The 26140-nt window shown below is 35.8% G+C and overlaps 1 protein-coding gene across 17 annotated transcripts in view; it reads right to left on the reverse strand.

Annotated features, from left to right (window-relative positions):
• ZBTB20 (zinc finger and BTB domain containing 20) overlaps positions 1-26140 on the reverse strand; it is an 800060-nt gene that overhangs the window by 414946 nt on the left and 358974 nt on the right. For 2 of the 17 annotated variants that reach the window (XM_078066372.1, XM_078066353.1), the window contains exon 1: positions 25101-25239. The exons of the other annotated variants lie outside the window; for them this stretch is intronic. The gene's annotated coding sequence lies outside the window, so the exon portion shown is untranslated. Of the gene's footprint in view, positions 1-25100; positions 25240-26140 lie in introns of those variants that run through there. 17 annotated transcript variants of the gene reach the window in all.

A 26140-nucleotide genomic window follows, 5' to 3' on the forward strand; every position in this document is an offset into this window, starting at 1 on the left:
CTTCTCCTTTTTCTTTTTCCTGTTTCCTGCCAAGGAATAGAGTCACTCACGTGTAATCATGGACTGCATCCAGAGATGGCATGCTGGTCAGAGGGAGATCTGCAAACTGGAAGACGAGGGAGAACTTAGGGTGTTGTCCTTGGGCCTGGCTGTGCTGGCAGAGGAGAATGGGCTGTGATTAGGTGAGGCTTTGCTTTCACCTCCATGCATGGCTCTGCCTGGCCTCTGTTTTTGACTTGTAGCTGTGCACCTGGACAGGGTTATATCCTTTTCTTATTCATTCTGGATGATTTCCTTTGCCAAAGATTCAAGACAGCTTTATATTTTTCAGTTTTTAACTGAGAAAGGTTGTGATGTATAATACTTTTATTTTCCCATGAAGACTTTCTCTGAGGCAGGTATATACCCCGACCTTTACCTAATCAAGAAAAGTTGTTGGGGGGGGGCGGAAATGGGAAGGCAGGTTGGACTTCAAATGCACAAATCACTTCTAATAAAAACACTAAGATTCAGGTGCCTGAGGTTAGAAATACTGGAGGGAATTCAATTACACTAATTAATATTTAAGAAGGGCTAGAGATCACATACTGAATGTGGGAAACTAGGCCAGTCAGACATGAGCATATGGGGAGGGCAAGATCAACTGATAAAAGTAACAAACAAATCACACATAAATGTTGTAACAGGAATGAAATAGAGAATATAAAATAAATGTTTCAACAGACTCTGAAGAGGAGGTAAATGGTCTACCACGTGAAAACAAAATGTTCTAACACACACAAGACATTTTATTGGTTTTATGTAAACACCTATATTATAGAAACTGATTTTTTTTTTAAGTAAGTTAGTAGAAATGCTACCCATTTGTAAAAACAGACTTAGTCTGGATTCTGTGAATTCACAGCATACTATATTTGCTTCTGTTTCCTCACTGGTTTGTTAAGTAGTGGTCTCAGTAAGGCATGACTTTCATACTAGGGAGTTCCCTAATGGCCAAGCCTACCTGGACACCAAAAACCTCATGGAAGGTTGAAAAGCAGCAGAGTATTCTGGATTCTACACACATTTTTCTTATTCTGGCTCTGATGTCATTTGGTTGTTGTCACAGCTTATACCACATCCTTTCTTTGGACTTGATTTTTTATTTGTGGCCCAGATGGTCAATTCTGATTTTTGGTCACTCTTTTGTGTACTTCAAAGCTTTTAGGGAAGGCACTAATAGTACCAGAACTCTCTTGCCTCTAGCACATAAACTGTTCCTTCTTCTACACCAGCATTTACCTAACTTTCTCATTTCTTCTCAACCTCGAAGCCCCCTCTCCCTCCTTTCCTTTGTTCTAGCTCATCAGAAGGTCCTGTCCCTGAACCTTGTTCTACCACTCTACCACTCTTATTCTTTCAAAGTTCCACCCTGTAAAAGCCAAAATTTGTCAATTCACAGGCCCATCTTGGGAGCTCTAAAAACCAGAAGCCCAGAGATTTCACTGAACTGTTTTTGTTATCAACATCATCATGTAGAAACAGAAGTAGAGACATAGAGTGATAGATGAGAGGAGGACTGAGAGTGAGATTTGGGCCCTTCTTCAAATTCTCTAGTGTGCACAGAGGGTAACTAGTGACTGGGCAAACTCCGTGTCTATGCACAATGTGTAATATTAGTCTCGCAAAGAGAACAAAGCAAAAAAACAAAAACAAGATTCTTGCCCTTTAGGATTTTAACCTCTAGTTGAAGAAAGAATTCAAATATACCCAAACCCACAAGAAAAAGCATCCCCAAAGGGTTGAATTGTCCTTAAATAATAGAGGAACAGAGAGAAAAAATTAGGTTATTTCCTAAAATTTTGAACCAAATTAGTGGTTTTCAAACTATGCTTCATGGTCCCCAAGCTCACAAACAGATGATTACAAAGAGATGACTGAGCAGTTAAATATTTAATTAAAATGTAAATGTTAAAAATTATATATTTGTATCAATTTATAATTGTGATAAAAATGACATGCAAATGAAATGGTATTATGTAGTTTTTTCTCCTTTTTCAAGTTTTTATTTAAATTCCAGTTAATGTACAATGTAATGTCAGTTTCAGGTATAGAATTTAGTGATTCATCACTTACAACACCCAGTGCTCATCACAAGTGCCCTCCTTAGCACCCATCACCCATTTAACTAGAAAATAGACTCAAGTATAGAGAACAAACTGAGGGTTGCCAGAGGGGAAGTGGGTGGGGGGGGGAGCTGGGTCAAATGTATTTATGTAATTTAAAAAAATATATTGGAGACTGATGTGTGGCTAATAGTTAAATATGTGCAATAAGTTTAACTAGTTTTCATGTAGACCTCAAATTAAGGCCCTGAGATTGGAAGGCAAGCTGTTTAAAAATAAAAAACTGTTGATACATGCAACTGCTTATGTGTCTCATGATTTTCTTAACACCATATAGTACTCCATCCCTCATACAAAAATACACTGAGATTCGGCTGATATAATAATCCAGTTCTGAGTTTCCATTTCTTTGCATATTCACCTTTATATTCTTAGTAACTGACTTTTATAATATTAATATGATAAACAATTTTAATTTATAAAATGAGTTTAATAAAATACTACTCTTACTAGTTCATATATAAAGGCTCCAATCTTATTTATTTTGAAAAGAAACTGCTGTTGTTTATTTATTTATTTTTGTTTAAATTCAATTTTGTTAACATAGTGTATTATTGGTTTCAGGGGTAGAATTTAATCATTCATCAGTTGCATATAACACCCAGTGCTAGAGGATTCTGTTGTTTAAAAGAAATATGAAAAATCTCTGGATCAAAATATTTATATGATCTCACTAATTCGAGGTCGTACAATTTTCATGATTCTGGTTCCAGACTGCCCAATTTCTGAATTCAATGACTTGCTGTCTCAAGCCATTGTATACAGCAGATAAATTGGGCCCAAACTAGATTTCATATACTGGCTACTATCCCTTCAAGCTTAAGAAAGATGATATTTTTACATTGAGGAATTGATTATTTATCATAAAAGCATCATGGATCAAAATAAGTCACCTTGTCTTAAGTTTACTCAGTACAGGAAATTTACCAGATATTCTTAGAATGCCAGATTATCAGAATGTAATATATTAGTTTAAAATTTAACAGTATTAACCAAAAAATAAGTCAATGGAAACTTCTTTATTTAAGAAGCACTGCTTTTATTAATTATATAATACATGGACATTTATTCATTTATTTTACATTTACCCAAAATGTGTTATATCAAAAGATTCCAGAAGACTTTTTCCTAACATTAATCAGTCATTATTTAATGTTAAAAAAAGAGTGAGCCAAAATGATTTTCCACTACAGAGAATGAAACTGGCAAACCTGATTTGAAAGATCCATTTTCCAAAACCTGAACTATTGTCTACTATGGAGATGTTTCAAACTTTCTTAACACTGAAGCATAAGTCAATAATAAATTGACTTGAGGTCTTTCATGGTCTCTACTACATAGTAGTGGAACCAGAATTTTTTTTTTCAAACCAGAATTTTTGAGTGTATTTATTTTTTAAAGGCTCTGACTTGAAAGATACCATAGTATACAGGTTACAAATGTACCTACATTTCTGTTCGGGCTCCACAGTCCTAGCTATGAGACCTTGGGCAAATTACTTAAACTCCTAAGCCTCAGCTTTCACTTCTGTAAAATGGAAGAAATAATAAAAATACTGATTCTCATAGATTTGTAGTAAGAAATAAATGAATGTATAAAATAATGAAAGTTGCTTAACATGTTGCCTAGCACATAAAACACTCTTAATAAATATTAACTGTAATTATTAAAATTGCTAAGCACCTAAAAGCCAGTTGTTTGCTTCTGATTTTTCCTATGACCTGATTTTACTCATAACTTATTGACTATCTGTTCTTCCCTTCTGGATGATGTTCTATTTAGATTCCTTCTTGTTTCTAGAATGTTCTCTGGCTAATATCTCACCACCTGTACTCTAGTTATCAGATAGGATTGCAGGCCTTCATTTTGGTAGTTCTGTATTTGCTTTTCTCTCACTGCCTGTGTTATTTTCTCATTCCTACTCAGTGATTTAAAAAGTAAAACTCGAAGAAGAACTAAACATCATGAGGAATTTATTAAGACTAATGGTTATCAAAATTGGGCAAAAAAGGATGTTATTAAAAATAAATCACACCAAGGGAGAGCAGCTGATGACAGCAGCTGTGAAATGGCTGTACATGGTGGGAATCAGTGAACCCCAAAGAAGCAAAAGAAAAAATGGAAGTCCATGAAACCTACATGATTTACAAGATAAGCCTAAGCTTAATGAACAGACACTTTAGAGTACGGGAGCCAGGGAAATAATTTCTGGATGAATATTTGCACAAGATAGTAACACTGAAAGGTCTGGTGTTCTCTGATCAAATGGAAAGTAAGAACAGAATGAGAAATAAGACAAATGAAAATCTTTACTGCATTTGACTTCATTACTGCATCACCTGCATTGAGGAGACATCTTCGTGGATGCTGATACAAATAGGATGCCTAAAAAATGCTTGGGGATGATGGCAACAGCAATGAGAATGATACGTTTTTAAGAGCCAAAGTTAGAAATTCATGAACAAGATAAATTAAAATTAGAACCCATTCGGGAGACATTGTGACAGGGTATTCTATGACATGAAAGCTTTTCTTAAATAGACTCTAAGGATTTAGTGATTTGAAAAATATTTCACCTAGGCAATAACAACAACAACAACAAACAAATAGTTGGTTTACTGCAAAGATGCATACAGAATTATGGCTTTCTGCTTTGTACCTAGATATGGACCTGCCTCTCAACTTCCATAAGCACTAAATTCAGTTAAAAACTAAAAACAAAAGTACTGCCAAGGAAATTGAGATGGTACTATAACATCATGCCTGAGAGAAAAAACTATCAAGGCAATGAGCAAAACCAGCTGAAATGGGACTAGCAAACTTAACCCACGTCAAGGAAGCTGTCTATAGCGTTAAAACAAAAACACTACTAAGCAGAACCAAAGTTGCTATTCATGGGAATAACAAGTGAATTATTTTTTCTCAGAATCTATGCATCTATGCAGATAACTCCTAGGAGATTACTCCAAATGTGGAGATTCTTTTCAGAACTGCCCTTGTTCCCAAATGAAATTTACAGACATTTGATGAAACAAGTGAAACCTTATCAAAAACAAATTACCAAAAACAAAAGGCTAGCCTAATTAAGAAAAGAAAACTTAAGTCACTCACAAATGTTGGATAACACTGACTTAGAGAGACATAGTTGGAGGTATTTCCCTTAAAGCCCTGATAGCGTCCCTTCTTGAGAAGAAATCACTCTTCTCTCCTAAAAACCCGTATTTAATTATAAACCAGTACTCAATGTACATTCACTTGAAATCTCCACTTGGGAAAAAAAAAAAAACTACCAAAACTCATTCATCCCCATTCTAATAGGAGCTATGTAAACTCCTAAAATCATCTTAAAAAGAAAAACATCACTCTCTCTTCTAATTAAGTATTCTTGTTTTTTTCAGTAGTTGGACATTTTAAAAAAAATAATATGCAAGAGTATGATGTCATAGTGAATATAACCACCAGGTCAATAGGATAATCTAATCTATGGCTTTAAAATTGAGCTTTCCTTTAATCCTACTATTCTATAAATAACTTCTCTATTCTGCCAAGATTAAAATATCCTTTCATCAAATTTGATATAAATGCACCAGATATAGTAAATATATTTGTGGCTTAAAAATGACAACAATGCAAATTGTATGATAAAGACTATATCACTGTCCCACTTTCATTTTGATAAAATCTCTTTTTAGGTGATATCATTTCATGTTAGGCTTTTTTGTGCTGCTTAATATTATAATTAATAATTCATATTTTTGTCTTTCCCCTCTCACTCTGACAACTTTTATTTTTAATCGGTGGGCATGTGCCAAATTGGTTTGTTATTTATTTATAATGTAAAATGACAAGGAAATTGAATATGTGGAATAAGAGAGAGATTTTCTTTCATATGACAAAAAAAAATTCTTAGTAATGGGGATATATCTTGCTTATCCTTATAGACTCAAGAATTTTAGAGAGGTTAGATCAGATGGCACCAGTACCTCATATGACAACATGCAATAAACATATTAAATGGAACTGTTCATTTATGTTTTTAAAATTCATTTTAGTTTTGTGAAGACAGCTGGGCACATGCATAAAAAGAGGACAAAAAATAACAAAATATGTAAAAGACTCCTTATTCTGATAGATCCTATAGTGCCAAATTAAGTAAAAATTCTGACCAAACAGATCTATTTGTATTCTTTCCTAAATGCTAAAACATGCAAATTTAGTAGGAACAAACACAGAGAATTTCAGATATGGAATTTCCATTAAAACAAATAAAAATTTCTGTCTTGTAGGGCTTCACAGAGCATTAAAGGACTCCTTTCATTTCCCCCTAACCGGAAGGCACATAAGTTGAAGGCTAGAGCACTGAATGGCTACTGCAGGAAACTCAGAGAGTGGTCTCAGGACATAAGCAACCAAATCACTGGAGCTGGTTAGAACGAAAATCACAGGCCCGCCCAAGAGCTATGGTGGAATCAGAATCTGTAGGGATATGACTCTAGATCTGCATTTGCAGCCAGCCTCTGAGGTAGAATGAAGTTTGAGAATATCTTATGCAAAACCCCTGCTTCTCACCAAAGGTTCCCCTTGTCAGGTAAGCCTTTTTGACTCATACTTCAAGTTGAACAGTGGAGAATTCATGAAACATAACACATCTGATCAAATAATATGCTTCCTCAAAGATTCCAGCATCTCCCATTTCTCCTATTAATTTAAGGACCATAGTCCACATCACTGCCCTGCCTAAGGCAGCCTCTTCTCTCTGGCTCTACCTTTGTTGTCAACCTGTGCAAAACATTCAGGCTTTGACGTCACCCAATTAGTCTCCATCATTTGGAACAAGGAAACTTTTCCCAAGGATTTGGTCCCAATTTCCATTTAAAACTTGACCATTAACAGACTGTATTTGTATATAATGTTGAACACTTCAAAATAATTTGATGGCCTTAATTATTTTGATCATTATTAAAGTGTAGGAGGTTGTAGGTAGACATGAGCCAGACATGGGAACTGATGCACAGGAAGTTAAATCCTTTAACTGAGGTAAACTCATTAAGTGGTAGCATTTAACTAGAGTGTAGACATTCTAACATTATACCACCCTGCCTTTCAACCCGCCTCTTGAGCAAACCTTCTCCTGTCTTTATGGAAAAAATGCCCATTTTATGGGCTCTGTAGCTCTGAGAGATTTCACCTATACTTTTGTGTACTGGTGTTTATCTTTCAAAAAGGCATTATGAAAAAAAAAACTAATTTTACCATGTTACTATAGGATTTTGCAATCTGGGTGGTCCAGTTTAAAACAGCAATAATAGCAATGCTGGCGCCAGTGTTGTGAGGTACTATTTCTGACCTGGTAAGAGCTTGATTTTAAAAAAACTTATCTTTTTGAATTCCATAATTCACTTTAAGGTTTGGTGCTAGTGTGGATTTAAGAAAGAAAATATAACTGCTGCCATGTTGAATGTGTTATCAAAAAATTACTAATAGCCTTGACTACTAGTTGGTTAGCTGTATTTCACTATTTGAATGTAACCATGGAAAGTGGTGTTCTAGAATCTCATTCATAATAAGTGCCATATAATGAAAGGAAATAGAAACTATCAGCATAGGTATAATGTTAACGAACTGGTGAATTTTCAATAGAGCTTTATCAGACCAGATTATTTGAAAAATGTTTCCCGTCTGTAGGAAGAACACCACACACACACACACACACACACACACACACACACACACACACACACACAGAAGCATATATCAGAATGTTCATATTTAAGTTTTCAGGGAAGAAGACCAATAAATCTGTTTGTCAAGCACTTTTACTTAAGTGGCATTATAGGCTCTTTCACAAATGGGAGTAGATTTAGATTTTAGTATATTTTGATCCCTGGAGGTTAGAGCAGGGGGTAAGCTAAGGAAAATAAGAGTAGGTAGAGAATATGTGTGTTTGGGGTGGGGGGGGGGCTTGGAGTGTGTGCATGTGTGTGAATTTAAGCACCCAGAATTTAATGAAGAAAAATGTCATTATTCTGTGTTTATATATGTCTTTGTGTGAAACAAGTACTTTTCTCCATAACTGGAGTTTACATAGGCTCTATCGTAACACCCTTTGAGAATCCCTTTAAACATCAAAATGGATTTTTCCAAATAAAAAATCCCATGATTTAGCTTTATTAACAACTGAACGAATGTTTCCACTGATCTGTCCAGAAGAGGGAACTGAGTATGGTTTAGAGAGCAATCATTTTCATGATGATCGGTAGCAATGTTTCCCTTCTATCAGAAAGCAAGCTATAGAAACACAAAGCATTAGATATACACCTAGATAAAAATAATATTGTAGAATCCAACTGGTATCTGAGAGGTGAGGACAGGCTGAGATGGACTCCTTGGCTTCCTTCTGTCCAAAAATTTTCTGTTTCCTTATTTCCTATGGTTACCACCATGGAACATGTTAAAATCTCAGTAGGGACTCTATTTCAACTTTTCCTTTCAAAACACAGTGAAAAAGCTTAATGGAAAAAAATGTCCTTCCTATCTCCATGCCAGGCACAGCGTAAGATCCACAAACTTAAAAGCCAGGCAAATAGTCTTTTATGTGCCCCAAAGCTCGGCAAGTGACCTAGTGCTACAAAAATTCCCAAATAGGCATGTGACCTGACTAATGTGTGCTGTGAGTTGAGTCAAGGAAAATGGAACCATCTGTTTATTGGACAGTCAAATAATTCCTCTCTGTCCATCCAAAAACATAATTTGTATATTTTAAGGGAGAAACAAGGGGAGTTTTTTTCAAAAGGGATTTAATTTTTTGAATTGGTGGTATAAAATGATGTGAAATGTATAACCTAGTCAACACAGGTAAAGACAAGCAAACAGGCTTAGAAAAACCATGGCTGCCTTTAGAAACTGTCACTACTCATCTGTGTATTAAGGCTTCTTTTGGACTTACGGGAAGAAATCAGGGGAAATGAAGGGAATTGCAACTGCAATCTTTAAGAAGTGGGGTGTGAGTACCCTTCCTCCTCTGTGACAAAAGCTACCAATGATTAAACTCCTCGAGTGGGTGATGGCAGAAAACAGAGTGATCAACTGGAAGGCCATGTTTTTGTACATGTTCACAAAGTTTTGCCATTTGTTTCTTAAACCTATTTGTCAACCATACATCATACCTCTATTACCCCATATGGGAATTTCAGTGGATTTGTCTTATTTTTCAAGTTTTTAGTATTGATAGGAAGGAGGAGGACAGATTAGTAATAGTTGGTAAAATATAGTAATAAAGGTTGAGTCTGTCAAAGACTGCACCTTACAAAACATGTATATTTAGGGAACAAAAGGGTAAGATGGAAAGGAGCAGGATACTGTGGATAAGGTGACAGACAAGCATCTAAATAGAGAATCCTAAAATACCTGTCCTTCATTTCATAAGTTAAAATGCCCCTTCACTGTATGGATAAGGAAATCAAAGCACATTATAACATTAAAAGCAACTAACATGTAACTAGAGTCCTTACCACAAGCCAGGAACTATGTCAAACATTTCAATGTACCATCTCATTTAATGCTCACAAATATCTTACAAAGCAAGTGTTATTATTTGTATTTTACAGACAAGAAAACTAAAGCTGGCAGAGATTAAATAACTTGTTCAAGTTTGCAGAGTAACTACGTAGAAGCACCAAGATATGGATTCAGATCCCTCTGATTCCAAAATCCAGGCTCTTAAGCACTAGGCCACTAGTTTTTAGCCCAGATTACATATTAGAATCCTCTGGGAAGCTTTTTAAAACTTCTGATGCTCAGGCTCTACCCCCAGAACAATTTATCAGAATTTCTTGCACATGGGGCCCAGACATGGGTGCTTGTTTTAGAGCTCCCCTAGATGACTGTAATGTGCAGGCTGGATTACGAACCACTGCGCTGTGCTGTCCTGCTCCCCGTGAAGATAAGTAGACCCATGCCAGGATGAGGTTGCACTGGAAACAGTGTCCTCAATCTCCTTGCCGTGGCTCTTCCCCTGCCTCACCATGTATTCCTCGCCACATTCGTTCATCATGACTATCTGAAGAAGTAATATACAGGCAGAAATTTTTACAAAGCATTGTCACAGCACAATATGGTCATAAGTCCACCAAAGAGAACCTGTTCATATCTAACTATGGGCTATGATGAATGAACACAAAGAAGACTCAAGTTTATTACACTTATCCCCAAAAGGGAAGTATAGGCTGGTCTTAAAAGCCCTTCATACCAAAGCAAGTCACTAAAATTTGGAATGGCCTCCTCCTCTCTTTTCACAAATCCAGTAAGAATAGCTACTAGATCCAAGGGGAAAAGATCCAATTACCATCCCTTTACAAAGCTATTTCACTCAGGATCTCAAGGCAACTGAAAGTCATTCAAAACATAAAAGTAGTAGAAGTAAAGAAAAATGTGTGTAGTAGAAAGATAGTAAGATTTCAAAAAAAAAAAATATTTCAAGTCAGGGGTCCTAGGTTTTTGACTGTACTCTGTCACTTTACTGCCAGGACTTGAGACCACTCGGCCTCGATTTCCTTTTCTGTACGTAAGCTACATCTCTCTTAGTGTAGTGATTTTAAAAGTGTGGTTCCCACCAGCATCATCTGGGAACTTGTTAGAAATGCAAATCATCAGTCCCTACCCTAGACTCAGAATCAGAAACTCTAGGAGGGGGGCCCAGCAGTCTGTGTTTTAACAAGCCTCCAAGTGATTCTGATGCATCCACTTCCATAGGGCTGTTGTCTAAGGATAAGAGGAGATTGTGCATAAAACTGTTAGTTTTTATTACTGTCTGCTTAAGTCAGAAATCTCCAATTCTTTCACAGAAATACTTAGAGAAATAATGTTATAGTCTACATTAGTTAGATTAATAACCTCACTTCTGAATTTCACTTTGAATGTGTAGACGAGGAGCAAGTCAACCAGAGGTTATGCAATTAGCTTGGAGTCAAAGAGAAAGCAAGGAGTAGAACTGAGAAGGAAACCCCAGAGTGAACTTGATTTTAATTCAATCAAACTGTTAAGGTACCAACCACGCACTTTCATCTATAATCACAATGAACCTTTTATAAACAAATCTTGATCTTCTTAGCTTAAAAATATTTTTAACAGTACCTTTTCGAATTTTAAAACAGATTGACTTGTATGATTCTGGGCTAGAGGCAGGTCAAGAAGCAGTAAGAAGTCATCAGCTTTCTACAGTGAGAAGGTGCAATTGCCCAGACCCCTGCATGTGTGAAATGCAGACCTTACTCGCCTTGCTCACCTCTTATTTCTGATCATTACAGTGGTGGAAACCATGATAAATAAAAGTGCACAGCTAGTGGCTGGGTTCAACTCTGTAATGTTTCTATAATTTCTATAGATATTTCTATAATGTTATTATTTGGGTACTATAAAACATAAACTGGATTTTAGGAGATGCCTGGGGATGGTTTTCTCCCCCATGCTTCTGTCAGCAGCACTCTATCTTTTTACTATAATTTATCTGATACAGCTACTAAGATGCAAGATACTTTCACATGCAAGGGTGCAGAAAAACAAAGAGAGAGCGAATGGGTTGTTAATGAAATTCTCTGATTGTTAAAAGCACTTTGCAATGATCAGGTGGTAAATAATAATAAGAGGAAATAACATAAAGTGCCTAGATGCCACAGCAATAGTCACTATATAAATGCAGAAGAGATCAGACATGACTAGAATTTGCATTTTATGCAGCTTTTGCATGTGTATATGGAATATATGGTTGCTAATTTTTCCATAATACTGGTAAAATATTGTTCAAAATCTCTTCTCGCTATCTCATCACTTTAAAGACATCATATATAAACACCCATCTGTCCTAATGAAATGGTGAATGTGTTAAAGAGGTTCGAGAAAGAGCCTCTTTTCTCACATGGAAAGAAGAAGAGAGGAGGGAATAGTAACACTGGCAGGACAGCTTTGGAGACATGCACAAAGGTGATCTTTGAGAAACATGAGGGATAAGTAACTCTGTTACTGTATGGCAGAGTATCCACGGTGGTCACGCAGCAAAATTACAGAACTGTGCTCTCTCTTTGCTGGGCTGTTGTTATAGAGGTGGTTCTTTTTAAATGGAATTGGGGAGAGGGGAGTGACAAGTATGGGTTTTTGTTTGTTGTTATTATTGCTGTTTAGTTCTTAGCTCTATCACTAACAGCAATTCCCTACCAGATTTTTTCAACAGTTTCCCAATCTCAGTGCTTATCATAAATTTGCCTTCAATTTTCACGTTATTTTCCCTTAGTACTTGTTCATAACCCAAGGCCCATTCATTAGGTATATTAAATCCTAGCCCATGGTTATTCTACTTTGGAAGACATGGAGAAGATGCTAAGAGTTGGGGAGGTTCTCTTAGTCATAGGGGCAGAGTCTGATTAGGATTCTGAGAAAGCAGAGACCTTGATAAAAACACCACTAGCCAAACAACACCGAGCAGTGAAAACTTAATCATCCAAAAAATACAATTCTCTCCCTTCCTTTGTCCTCTCCCTTTGTCAAATAAAAGATTGTTTCTAAAATCTTTTCTGTCTCTGGTTTTAAAAAGCAGGATTGGAGTTGCACATACAGCTATATTTCAAAATATCTCAAATTTCCAACTTGGAAGAAGACACATAAACTTTCTCAGAGAAATTTAGAGAAAGCAACTCTGCATATTCACAAAACTTTCGCTTATTTCTAGAATAGAATAGGAAAATGGAGAGATAATTACCAACATAAGAAAGGAGTAATAATATTATTAATAATGATATTAATACGAATACTTGGGAACCTAGAGCATGTTTTATCACAAAGATTCACCTGCCTTAAGGGAGATTGCAGGACAAGGAGGTCATTAAGGTTATATTTCTATCTTCAGGATTCAGCCAAAGTCAGACTCTCCGGAAAGCTGTAAATGCTCTCAGAACAGACTTTAGTAATGAGATTGGAACGAATGCTGGGACTGTGGCATAAAAGCATCTTCCTGTCCCTTGTTCTAAAAGTTAACTATTAAACCATATGTTGTTCATCCTGATTTATTTTACTCAACTCTAGAAGCAAGGACACTCTGATCAGATTGCCCTGGGCAACTGAATACCTTAGTGAAGCCTTTTTGAAGACAGTGTTCTTCCCACCAACCTTACCCAAAGGGCTTCTATTATCAGACTATCAATTCTGTGTTACTGGTGAAGGATGAAAGTATCTTTTTTTGAAGAACAAGTTCTTTCTCTCCCTGAGTTTTTCTGCTCTTTGGTACATTCAACATTTTAAGTACTTTATCTCCTCCCCACCCCACCCCCATTCCTTTTTTCTACTCAGTTTATTCTTTTAATTATTTACAGACTTGCTTGTCTGGACACTTCGTTTTAGTAGAAGTTGGCTGATTTTTTTTCAACACCTTTTAGTGGAATGCAATAATAGACTCATAGAGAGTGAATCGGTCTTAACGGTGTTTTTAGGGGTTTTTTTGTTTGTTTTTTTTCTGTGACAGAGATCTTCTCCCTTTATTGATTTCCCCCCGTGGACTGTCCACTCTACAGCCTGAAATGGCTACAATGGTGTCTGAAAAATTGGTTGTTAGTCACTGTTCAAACCATTTTTCAAAACAGCTCTTGTAAGCCCCATTTTACTCTGTTTTAAGGAGGGTTTTGTTAGGGCTGGTTTCGTTTTCTTTGAGGAGTCATGCTGGCAGAGAAACACGGTCTAGAACTTTGCTTTTAAATGTGGTATGATTGGGATTATAACCATACTGAATCTCAAAATGTATTATATTGAGACTGTGCAGCTAAAAGGAAAAAGAGGTCATAAGTCTTCAAGATTTTTCACAAACATGAAAACCAAGGGATACAAATGCTAGAGTTCACCAAGCACAACATGATACCCCACTGTTGAAAAGGTATTTTCTTATGCTCAAAATTCATTGTGGGGGGAGGACATCTATATGTGGGATTTTCCTCCATATTTTTAGTAATGGATACCTCTGAATATGCCTTATGTCTATGTAATATCCATGCAGTATCACATTTGTGAAAATGATACAAACAGCATGACAGGAAGCCCATTTTGAAAACAACTGAAAATAGCTCTTTCTTATGCTCATCTTCTAAAACTCTTAATTTTCACTTAACCAGGACTCAATGCTTTCCAGAGAAGAATAAAAGTTGAAGAATTTGGGGACTCAGAGAAAGGGTGAAAATAAGCAACGGTATTCAGATTTATAGAAAATGGAAATATTTGTTCAAAAAACCAGGATTTGGGGCCAAGTTTTACAGTGAGTATTGACAAACACATAATAAAACTTCCTAAATATTCAAAAAGTGAAAGAATGAAACATCTAACTCATTTTAAATTTAGAGTAATAATTAATAGTGAAGACACAAATCAAAATTGACAATGGCTCAAATTTGAGAGAAGGACACTGAAACATTCACTGCCACTGGAGGAAAGGTGAACATGAGAGATACAGCCCAGGAAAAACCTCATGGATGTGTAATCCAAAACTCAACATCGTATAATAAAGTTTGCCTATTTTTCTTTTCAGGGAAGTATTTGAAGAAAGATGATTCCATTTTTGTGTGTGTGTGTGTAGTTTCTTTCTTTTCTTTTTCTTTTCTTTCTTTCTTTCCTTCTTTCTTTCTTTCAGCTAAAACATCACTCTAAATTCTAGGGAAATTTTAGGAGCTCCTCTTAGAAGATCTGACCCAGATGAAGTAAGTGGTTGTGGTAAAGTGATAAACTCAGCCAATCTTTACTAAGCCCCAAGTTCCTGCTTAAAGCAAGGTTTGGGGGCTTAGAGTGCAAACTGGTACTCAGTGGTCCGACTGCACAAGCACAAATTAGAAAATTAGGTCTACCGGGCGCCTGGGTAGCTCAGTCGGTTAAGCCTCTGACTCTTGGCTTTGGCTCAGGTCCTGATCTCAGGGTCCTGTGAGATGGAGCCCAGGAGCAGGCTCATGCTCAGCAGGCAGTCTGCTTGTCCCTCTCCTTCCCCCTCTTCCCCTCCTCCTACTTTCTCTCTCTTACTCTCTCTCTCTCTAAAATAAATGAATAAATAAAATCTTAAAAAAAGAAAGGAACAGAAAATCAGGCCTGAGTACTACCCTGGAAAATAAAGATTCTCAATCTGAAGGGTAGTCCTACCACTGCTTTACTGTATGTGGAAACCATGGCTAAATTATATATCTCTATTTTCAATGAACCTAAGGAAAAAACAACGTGCGGTTTTTTTGTATATATTTTCCAAGCTGTAAATTGTAAAAGGCATCTAAAAGTAAAGTGATATTAATGCCTCATGAGAGAAACATATAGAATGGTGATGAATGGATTAAAAATATTTTAAATGTTTGCTTTATAAAAATACTAAATACTACTAGTACTACTACTATTACTACTACTAATCCTTCCAGAAAGTTGGAAAGGGAAAGGGGTCTACAGAATACAATTGTTGGGAAGAATCAGCAGATTTTTATTTTGGAGAAAAAGATGAGGACAAGACATGGAAGGCCTTTCATGGGAAGTCAAACCCCTTGGTCTATGAGAACTAGTAACAATCTGTCTCCTAAAACCAAAGGAGGCAGTAAAGAAAGCTGCCTGGACTCGTGTGCTTCACCCTTCTGGGGATCCTGTGAATCCATAGCCCTGGGTTCATATTTCTATTAAAATGATAACACAGTAAAATCTCATCATCACTTTGTTTGCTTTGATGAAATTGGCCATGCTCCCAATCAAATTATACTACAAATTTCTTTCCCACTACCAATTAGGTAAACATAAAACCAGGCACAAGCATTCGGTAATGGAGAAAAGATGGGTTTTAGAGTCTTAGAACCTTGAGTTTGTATCCTATTTCCACCCTTTAACAAGTCATTTAACCTCTCTAGGTCAAAGTTTTCTTATCTATTAAGTAAAGATAATGGTACCTATCTCACAGGATTATTTTAAGAATTAAATGTAAAATGTTTGGTTTGAGAGGTCACTCAATAAAAGGCAACCAAATCATTGCCTGAAGTAAAATCCAGATAAAACATATTTAGCCAGGACTATTGCTCTGGGAGGTAGATCTGCTGTCCATGCTACAAAATCCATTAAGCTGAAATAATTTGGTCATTTTAACAATACTCTTTAGAGATTTTTTAAATGACATTTCCCAAAAGTCAAGCTAACTTATGGTTATATGGAATTGCTGCCTTTAAAAGAGGGCTTTATTCAGTTCATAAAATAGTGCATCTGGTTTTGTTCCCCCAAATCTGGGATCATAGAGACCTTCAACCATAAAAGATAAGAGTGACACTTAGAAAACCAGGTTTCTTAAAAGCATGGTAGGAAATGAATGCAGATGATTAGGATGACAGGAAGTGCCCCCAAGTCAAAGTAACATGGAGAAGAAATCTGCCCTGCAGATGAAGAAGAATGGAATGACACTTGAAACACTTGCGAGAAATGGAGGAGTAACGAGCAATATTGAGTCCTAGAAGACTGTTAAGAAGTGATCGAAACTCTGACTCTGAGGTGAGAGATAAGGATTCAAGAATACATACCTGTGGGAAGAAAAGCAGTGAGAGCAAAAGTCCTAGCAATTGAGAAGCATTTAGGAACAAAATCCTTAAGTGGATGTTCCAAGGTGGTGCTAGCTTCAGAAAATACAAATATTGATGGGTTAAATCAGGACTGAGGAAAATATAAAACCAAATATGGGCAGCTCAGAGGGAAAAAAATAGGCAGCTTGGGACTCAACTGTCATCACAATTCATTTGTGTTTCACATCCCACTGTTTGTGACATTAACAGAATTTCGAATTTAGCAATGAACTATTTTTGTATTGTGAATCTCTGCAGCCATTTTCCATATGTAGCTACCACTGCAATGAGCAATAATAGCCTTTTGATCTTTAAAATACTTCCAATTAATACTATTCAAATTAGGGGTCACCTAAGAGTTTCTCATGTTAATTCACTTTTTCTTCTACTTGAAGTGGAGTGTTATCCCTGATCTTTATTTGCATCAAGTCCAAATTATTTGATTATTTTAGTAACACATCCTTTGGTCGCTTTCGCTTTTATTGTCATTTTTTTTCAAAAGATAAAGTTAGTTTCAGATATTTGAATTCTATTTTCACTTAACTAGAATAGCTAAAGCAAATCTTTGCATGAAGGCATTTAAACAGGTGAAGTTTACTCACAGAGTTCCTACTGTGTGTCAAACATTAAGCAAGACAACTTTAAGTATTAGTATTTTTATATTAATGAAGATGAATTACATATATATAATTCATATTACATACACACACACACACACACACACACACACACACATATGGTGAGTTTATATTCATTGCACCCAGGGCTCTTATGTCATCTTGTTTTTATTGCTGTCATTAATGGATATCATCTATTGAGTATTTATTATGTTCCAAGAACTCTTACAGGTGCTGTACACACATACTGTGTAATGAGGCCATTATTGCTCCATTTTCCATTTGAGGTCTTAGGCACAAGAAATAGCATATCCATGAGTATATGATTTGAATGGGGAGGTGATAACCACAAACATGGCTGTGCAACTACAGAATCTATGTTCTTTTCACCATGTAGTTCTGCCTACAGGCAAGCCTACAGTTTTAGAAAGTTACCATAATGTGTTGTCAGGATTTCACACAACTGCTTTGTTCTCATACAATGTTATTCACTGTGTCATCATTCTCTTAAAATCATTTACACTTCCACAGAATATCTATAATGATGTTCACATGCCTTTTCTTTTTAAATGTAATTCAATTTAAAACATTCTTTAAGCACCTACTATGTGGCACATGCTAGGCTAGATATCTTTGTTTGCTATCATGTTAAAATACAGATCTACGATGTAGAATCTTTTCCTTCCTGTAGATGACTCTTTAGCTAAAATTGTTTCTTATCCTTTTCAGTCACTGATGGTCTAAAGAAATGTAGAACCATGTGAAAAACATGAGCTTTAGACTTAAAAGTTCCTTTTAATAAAACAAACCTAGTTAGTCACAAATTGTTGAAACAAAATCTGTAACATGAAGGTCATTTAAGGCAGATTTAAACATCATTTCTACCTAGAAACAGAAAATTAGTCTGCGTAATGTCATTTATCTACTGAGTTAAATTATATTATAATTTTCAGCTATAAACCCTGATTCTTAATGTGTGTCACAAAGATGATATCTTGACCTACCCCCAGTAGGAAATGTGTTTTGAATTGTTTTGTCAGTAGTGATAATGGAATTGCACTGGACAAAATATATTTTCGGCAAGTTTCCTTGGTAATGAAAATAACTGTAATAGTAATAATAATAATAATAATAGTAATTAGCATCATAATAATGATACCATTTGTTGAATACTTTACTATGTGCCAAGTACTGTGATTAACACTTTACATGCATTATTTTATTCATTTCTCAAAATATCTCATGAGGTATATACTATTAATAATCTAATTTAACAGAGAGGGCACTGAGACACACAGAGGTCAAATAACCTGCCCAAGATCACACAGATGGAGAAGAAGCAGAGCCAAACTTTGAACCCAGTGAGTTTGTCTCTCACACCTATATTAGGTGTGCGAAATAGCAGGTGCTATGATGTGTGTGCCCAAGAATACTGCATTTGTGCTCTTCTGTCTACATCAACTAGAACAGGGACCCAGCTGGTTTGTAAGCTCAAATCTGAAGACAGCTAACAAGAGTTAAAATTTGAGTTGCTGCTATTCATATTGCCTGCTAATTAAAATGCTCCCTTCTGAGAAGACAGTGGCTGGTTGGCATAACCCTAGAACTTAATACATGTTCAAAAAAGTATCTGATGAATGTTAACAATGGTTTCTCTAAGTGCTGAGTTAATAGGTGATTTCCCTTCCCACCCTCTTTTAAGGAAAATATGTTGTCCAATTGTCTAAAATATTTTCACCAAGGGCATATGGTACTTAGGTGAGCAAGTGAAAAATTAGAACTTCACTTTAAAAAATTCTTTGTGTTTTGTTCTACTATTAGGTTGTTAGTCTCAGTTAAATAATGATTCCCTCTGGGAAATCTTTCTAGTTGCTCTACTCTCTGATCTATTCAGGGACGGTACTCTTTACTCCGTCCTCCATAGAACTTTATGAAAGCCTTATACTACTGTTAATTGTTTGTCACCTCTACCTTTAGTCCCATGAAGACTGAATCCATAATTTATTTACCTCTTAGACCCCTGGGCATCTAGAGTGACTTGCATTTAGTTCATTAAAAACGAACAACTCAGAACACACATACACACACACATGCATGCAGGCACACACAAACAAGCAAAAAATTGAAAAAGAATGATCGTGTGGTTGACTGCACACTTTTTGGTCCTTGCATGTGTCTTGTTTCTCCCTTTACATTATGTGCAGGTCTCCATTAAAAAGTGCTTCCCACAACAATATTCAGGAATATCCTGAACTGACTGGTTTGTTCCCAGAGAAGTTTATGAATGCATTAAGGTAGGCACACATGCACATGCGTGCACACACACACACTCACATTCATACAAACACATTATGAAATATCATGAATATAATTGGAAGTCATGGTGAATGCAGTAGGCAATGTCTCAAAAATGGAGCATATTTTTTTTTAGTTTCTAATTTGATCTTTTTTTTATTACGTTATGTTAATCACCATACATTACATCATTAGTTTTTGATGTAGTGTTCCATGATTCATTGTTTGCGTATAACACCCAGTGCTCCAAAAATGGAGCATATTTTAATCTTTATATTACTTAACATTTTACGTTTAGTAATTTTACTCTCTATCCCTAATATACTATATACCCTAATATAAACTTCATGACAGTATAAACTTTATTTTATTCACCACTGTATCTCGAGTTCCTAGAAGAGAACATGGCACTAAATATTCAAGAAGTATATGTTTTTAAAAAAAGGAAGAAAAAGATATATAAGTTCTCACAGTATTTCTCATATTGTTCTGGAAATAATAAAAGGGGTGGGTGTTTTCAGTACTTTTCCAGAAAAACATGAATCAGCAGTGAAACTGCAAGCTCTCATCCTGTTCCTCAGACCAACTACCAAATTCCTTCATGCACAATATGTCCCTGCTAGCCTACTGATACCCAATTCCTAGCACTACTGAGTACTAGCTGAGAGCAGCTTGAGAGTCTCTATATTTTGCCCTACCTGCCAACTATGGAGGCTGCTGTCATACAGACTCCAGTATTTCCTACAAGTCAGCTGAGCCTCTGGAGGGGCAATGGAAAGAGATACAGAAGTTTTCCTATTATCAGGTATCCTCAAAGAGGATAATGGTAACAAATCACTGGATGATGATAGTAGAAATGGAATTAGAAGGTCCCAGTGATGCCTCCCATCCCAGACTTGGGGGATACAGTCTCCTGTTGAGAGGGAAGATGAAGGACCCTACAAGGTTTACTTATGTTTTGCAGCTTCCAAATTGTAGCAGGATCCTACTATGTGAAATTACTATTAGCAAATGTATACTTATACTGATATAATACAATGAAAATCTTGAGTTTTACTCAAGAGGAGATTATGTGGCAATTCCCTAGTATGGAGAAGATAATATTCTAATAAATTATCCTAGATTTTGAGTTTTTTCAGACAATCGACTGTCTCGTTCCTATTCATCTTTGTCTCTCTAGTACCCAGACTCAACATATGACTTAGTATATAGTAGTTTTCAATAAATGATAGCTAAAAAAAATTAAAGAATGTTTTATACAATGCTGAGATATGATTTAAAGGGTCAAACAAAAGCAGAGTTTTTCTAAGCTTGATCTTTCCAGTTTTATCTTCACGTATTACTGAACACTAGTGTCTTAGTGTTAATATAATAAACTCTCATAAACTGTGGTATGGAAATCCTACCATTTTATGTCATATACCAGAAATTTTAAAGTCAAAAATCTTGAAACTTGAGTTTTCAAGTTTCAAACTTGAGTGTGCATTATTAAGCTGGGTAGCTTTCTAAATTCTAGATCCCCAGACTCCCTCCTCAGAGCTTCTAATTCAGAAATTCTGGAATGAGGCCCAGGAATCTTCATTTTGACAAGCAGCCTAGGAAATCCTGATACAGGTGGTCTTTGGACAACTTACTATGGAATGGGTTACAAAGATAATGCGAAAAAAAAATCCTTATCCTTCACCTTTTCAATATGGAGAAAAAACTAGCCTATTCAATGTGACTCAACCATCAAATTTACCTGTGAAAAGACCAGGCAGTTTGCTAAGACTTTTGAAAATGAACCAAGGGAGGAGGCAAGGGCAAGGAACATTACATTTTAAGCTAGAAAGGGTTCTTTTTTAAAACTTGACAAAGACTGGCAGGGCGCTTAAAGTAAAAGTAGAAGAATGGCAGCAGTGCAGCAATGTTTCATGATCGACTCAGGGAAGCAATGTTGATTCAAGAGGTTTACTTGGTAAAATGCGTTTTAATGGTTTTTATAAATGCGGATGCCTTCTAAATCGTTGGCTTACTCTTAAAATATATACATATATATTTATATGAAATGATTTTAAAAATTTCCTCTTTAATGCCTAATTTGCCATAAGATCTTGGTCTTGATAACATCATTGCACTAATTGTAGCTCCTCGCCCAACCCCCTGAAACTTATCCCCTGGGATTGAAAGGAGATTAGTCTACTCCTCCACACATGTCCCAGGGAAGGTACGGCTTCTGCTTCTGCCCTGACCTTTAGGTCTCTGCAGCCTCTAATTATTTTCAATGGGAGTTGTCTTACCACTGAGCTCTCTAAAAACTCAGAGTTTGTCATTTTTTAAGAGCTTTAGTAATGAATGATGGAAATTATTTTATTATTCTTATGAATGTTGTAAATTGCATGACTTGTCATGGTTTTCTCTTTGTCTTGGCTGCAAGGAAGTTTAAAGGCAAATGTATAACACTTCACTGAATGTAATTTGTATGCTGACTTTACTCCTGAATCCACTTTTATGTCCTTGCCCTCGTTTATGGTTTTGTTTTATTTTGTTTATTTTTCTTATCTACTTCTAATTCATGTATTTCATTGTGCTGTTTTGTTTCCTTTGTCAGCCATTTTAATTCCCTCATTGGAACAAGGTGGCAGAAAGAAATGAAGAAAACAAAACAAAAAGTGTGTGTGTGTATGTGTGTGTGTGTCTTTTAGTTATATATATCAAACTCACCCAAAGTATAAAATAAAAACTAACCTCCTGAAATAATGGAGACATTTTGTAGTCTTTGGGCTAATAGATTCACTTGATTACTTGCAGGATTGCAACTTAGGGAGGCACAAAATTAAAATACCTTTAAGAGAAAATCCATATGAAATTCAACATAGGTATTCTCAGCACCAGATCATTACATCTGACATCCTTCAAGTACCGAAAGCCAGCTACAGCTATGTTAAAACATGTGTGTTCAGTCTTTAGCCTGACTGTATAAGAAACAGTCCTAGACTTAATCAGTCTAACAAAGTGCACAATTCTGAAAACATTTTTCTTTTAAGAAATTATACATGTATACATGCAATAATGTGTTTCCTTGTATGTATTTTACACACACATTTTACCTAGACTCTTCAAACCAAACACCTCAGTCCTTTGCCTCCATTATTATTCTCTTTTAATTAAATAATTTTCATTAAAGCAACAAAGAAGGATAAGTCATCTCAACTCTGAAAGCTCATCCTCAAGTTGGAGTAGTCTATTTTTTGCATTTCCTCTAATAATGATCCAGCTAGTCTCAGACTGATTTTAGTAAAATTTAGGCAAAGTTAAGAGAACTCTAACTGGGCACTAGACATCTTAACGATGCTACTCATCTTGATTTGTCTTTATGTGATGGCTCTGGACTGAAATACTATTATGTTTGGGATTTAAATGTAATTTTTGTTCTTGTATTAATTTCTAGATCTCATATCCTTCCAGACACCAAAAGAATATAGTACTACCCTGGAATAATGTCAAATTATGCTCATTTTGGGGGGAATGGGCTCCCCCCAGCATGGGCAACCAATAGTTGATTCATACTTCCATTACATCACAATTGGATTACGGAATTGCTCTTTAGTCTGACCTCTGCATCTCTCTTGCAACTCACTTGTAGACAGTCCAGAAGCTAGCAGCTGGACTTCATTTTTGTTCCAGCGGTCACCATTTTATGTTTCTCCAATTCACTGAGAGTTTCACTATTGACAAGTCTACCCCAAATTCCAAAAGGCACTTAAATTTAATGGGTTAAATCAGAGAGAAAATATTACCATTACCTTTCCATAGGTTCATGTCACTCAACTATATTTTGCCATGCATTCCTCATATATCAAAAGGGTGTAATGATACTATTCTCCAATAGAAGACTAAAGAAAATACTTAGCAAAAGTAAGTGATTGCAAAACACTTTTTAAAATCAAAGTGCTGTATTTTTGTTTTTGTTTTTTTAATCTTGCATGGAACTCTGGCTCAATTTTTGAGCCTTTCCAAGTCCTCATAATTCTGTGGTATTCATAATAAAACCGGCAGATGGTTTAGTCTCTGAACATATGCTTTAAATGCCCCCTTTGCTATTTCAAAATAATGGACCAAACTGTGCCCTCAAATAGTCACAAGAAACTTTAAGGAGGAAAACCGAGAACAGAATATTATCCAGTGGGAATTAAACCTTAAAAAATATTTTTTCTAAACTTTCTTATGAGCTTTATTCTACATACTAAGACAAACTATGCTTTTTAATAAAATAGGATATAGTAAAGAAAAATCCTGACCAGCACAATATTGCATGGTTCAAGGAATAGATTAGAAGGCAAAATATAAGTTTTATATATTTATATTTTAAATGTCTGATTCTCTAAAACTTTATGAGAGTCACCTGATCTAATTTCTGGGTGATTGCCAGATTTTCCATTTTTATTATTATTCTGACTATTATTACTATCATGTAGATGTTTTATTGTTAAAGCACTTTGAAATTATTAATCAGCTAATTTAGTTTAAATTATGTTTATGCCTTTGTTTTAAATCCATGTTATTCATAGTTATTATAACCCTAAAATGCTATTTCGCCAGCCAATTATTCTCATTTCAAAAACAGCTTGTTGTCAATGAAAGCAAATTTTCTAGGTTTTCAGAATATGAAATTCATCCTCAGTGGATATGCATGTTTTGATAATGCTGTTCACATAACCTAGCTATACTTAGGAGGGCATCTCTGTTTCTTAATGTCTATATTTTATACATAGAATGAGCCTTTATTTCCACACAACATTTTGATGTGTTTAAGTTTGGTTTTGAAAAAGCCTCTAAACTACTCTCACTTACTTCACAATGTCCACAACACTCAGTAATCTGATCAACATTTCAGATAAAAAGACCATACGATTGATAATAAGGACACTTTTGTTATTATAGAAGCCTGAAGTTTAAGTAACTACTTCAGAACTGTAATGTCCCTTTCGAAATTCTGAATAAGGACTAGCTTGGTGCAAATGGAAAACCGAGTTTACTTGGAAAAATAAATGCAATAGTTGTACCCAAATGTGTTTGGGGCACTGTTAAAACAGGTCATATTTAAATGTTGAGAATAACTAAAGAACCCTAACTCAGGAGGTAATTGTATACATATATCCACAAATATCCGAGCAAAATTTATAACTCTTATTGGGGCAAAACATTAACATATCCTTCTGCTAATAAAGACATGAAGTAACTCTGAGAAAACCCTCTCTCGTTTCTCTAACTTTCACAGTAAATGCAGCACTGAAACTAAATTCTCAGTCAACTTAGAAATACGCCAAGCAGTATTTCAATAAACAACAAATTGATTTTCAAAAACCCACCAGATTAAAAACTCCCCCCCATCGTTCCCTTGCATTCCCTTGTTCTTTCACTTTCCATGCACACACAATCACACTTACCTGCACAAGTCTGAAACATCAGTCTATGTATTTTTTTTGAAATGTACTCTGTACCGATGCATTTTTCTGTGTTTCTTTCTAACCCTCGGGAATGTTAAGAATTTAGGAAGAGAGCCACAGCTTAAGAGAGCAATTATTTGCCAGTAAATACTCAATTTGCTTGTCCTGTGATTTTTCTTCTAACTTGCATATTCAATAATCCGTCCCTGACTGCGTCACGAGCACAAAAAGTCTTTTCTCCAAAGGAGAACACTTTCACCAATCAACCTTCAGCCATGCCAGGGCACAGCTCGTCAGGGTGATTTGTTAGCTTTAATTAATAATTCCTCATGCTGGCCATTTTAACAAATAACGCAGTGAGACTGGGACGCTGGATGGCTATGATTCAGGCCGATAAAACTACAGTGGAAGGGGGTGGGGAGGGGTGTGTGGGGGAAAATCAGACGCCGTTTATAAACACCTCTAATCATACTCTTTCAGTTTACAGTATAGAGGACATCTCAGCTGAATTACCATGTTATGTCCACCAATTTGTATTCAGATGGGAGCCATATGTTCCTCCACTTTATCTGCTAAGGCCTCCTTGGTGCCAACGCAGTTCGGGCAGACAACATTTACAAAAGAGGTCTCTAGCCTCCAGATTGCAAAAGTTTACTGCAGGGTGAAGTTGAGAAATCAGACATATAAGGCACTTCTCAGTGAGCCTGCGTAACAGTCTAGAAACACAGAGGTAAGAATTATGAGTGTCAGATTCACTCTTATTCACTCTTATCCTGCTGGGCATTTCATTTCGTCTTTTTAAAAGAAATCTCATACCTCATCCTCAAAACAGTTAATAATAATTGCTGATTTGTCCATGCATTCCACAAACATTTACTGAATCCCAACTATACGCCAACCACTGTATTAAATGCTGAGAATTTTTTATGGAAGTAAGACTTCTCCAGTGAAATGACACAATCCATGTATTTTTTTTTCTAAACATACAGGTAATGTGCTTGAACACCACCACCAAACAGCGTGCAAATAAAAATAAAGAT

The sequence above is a fragment of the Halichoerus grypus genome, chromosome 1, assembly GCF_964656455.1.
Source record: "Halichoerus grypus chromosome 1, mHalGry1.hap1.1, whole genome shotgun sequence".
Lineage (NCBI taxonomy): Eukaryota > Metazoa > Chordata > Mammalia > Carnivora > Phocidae > Halichoerus > Halichoerus grypus.